The sequence below is a fragment of the Benincasa hispida genome, unplaced genomic scaffold (genome assembly GCF_027475165.1).
Source record: "Benincasa hispida cultivar pf3 unplaced genomic scaffold, pf3_genome.v1.1 HicScf843, whole genome shotgun sequence".
Lineage (NCBI taxonomy): Eukaryota > Viridiplantae > Streptophyta > Magnoliopsida > Cucurbitales > Cucurbitaceae > Benincasa > Benincasa hispida.
In genome coordinates, this window is record NW_028326980.1 from 1 (window position 1) to 1406 (window position 1406).

The 1406-nt window shown below is 32.2% G+C and overlaps 1 long non-coding RNA gene across 1 annotated transcript; it reads left to right on the forward strand.

The window, feature by feature from the left end:
• LOC150029879 (uncharacterized) lies at positions 1 to 785 on the forward strand. Its single transcript, XR_016527287.1, has 2 exons — positions 1 to 126; positions 264 to 785. It is a non-coding gene; the product is annotated as an uncharacterized LOC150029879 (long non-coding RNA).
• The last annotated feature ends 621 nt before the right edge of the window (positions 786 to 1406 follow it).

The window sequence follows — 1406 nt, forward strand, 5'->3', positions numbered from 1 at the left end:
AGTGACCCGACTTCTCATTGGTGGGCGCGATGCAGTGCAATCAGCTCTTGACAAGCTTGCTGAGAAGCAGATGCAGGAGATTGATAAGAAACAAAATGGTCGAGATCAACTCTGATTTATTACATGGTAATTCTTATCTCAATTCTCACCTGCTATTGCAATTGAAAACGAAGTTAGACTAACCCTTGCTCTGTACTTGGTTCTAATGAATTGAGAGGGTATTTTACTTGTAAATTACATTGGATTTCTGATCTTTTTTCCAGGATTGACATTTGGGCTATATCAGAAAGGAACTGGATTGGTTTCTAAGAAAATGAAGGTAAAATGAAATGCAGAAATTGAATTAATTTTTTATATTGGGTTGCTGGAACTCCTTTAGCTTGTATAGACGGTGGCAATCCTGAAGTGAGTCCTTAGATGTGATGTTCTGAACTGTCAACTGCTGCACAGACGATCTAGCCTAAGTAGCTTCAAGAAATAAACCTCTTTTATTAAAGTGATAAATTGTTTCATACAAGAAGGGAAAACTCCTTAGAATTTTATGACAAGTGGGGTAAAAAGGGAATTAACTTAAAATATCACCCAGTTACCTAATTAACCCGAATCTTCTTACACCAAAAGATTTCTAAACCCACAGCCATAATTATTGGGTATCACGTATTGCTTGACAAATTCATCAGCTTTCTCTGATGTTGGTTAGTAGTAGTTCCATGTGCTCCATATCTTTAGTATTTAGTAACAAGTTCATCAATTTTTTACTTTAATGCAATATCGATCTCTGGATACCACAATGCATTATTGTTTCAAGCTATGAAGCATAGATATGGATACGTTGAAAGATGCATCATTTTTTATATATTATTTTAATATATATTTCTAAAAAATGATGATACTGATACATTGAATGTACATTTTCTCTTGTTTAAAAAAATAGATTGCCTAGTTTTAGATTGAAAAAGATTAGATGAGTTGTTTATCTTTTTTCTTTTAAAAAAGTATGTAAAAATAGATGTATCAAATCGCTCATCAAATACGTATCTGAGAAGTATCTGAAAGTACGATATCTGATACGTGTTTGATACGAATTCTTTGTCTCACATGAAGTATGTGTTTCATAGGTTTCAAGTAAGTCTAAAGGTTGCCACTGACTAGTTTTGAATGTATGATTGATTCTCTGAAGAATGTGAGGTACTTTGCTGTTTGAAATTGTGTTCCTACCTTCGGTATACTTCGTACATTTAAAGTGTAAAATTAAATATAAAATTAATTTTGAGTGATTAAAGATGTATTGGAAAATGAGTATAGCTTAATTGATAATGTTCATATATCAACCTTTAAATTAGAGATTTGATTTTCTCATCCTATATATTGCCAGGAAAAAAAGAGAGAATTTTTAAAATCACCCG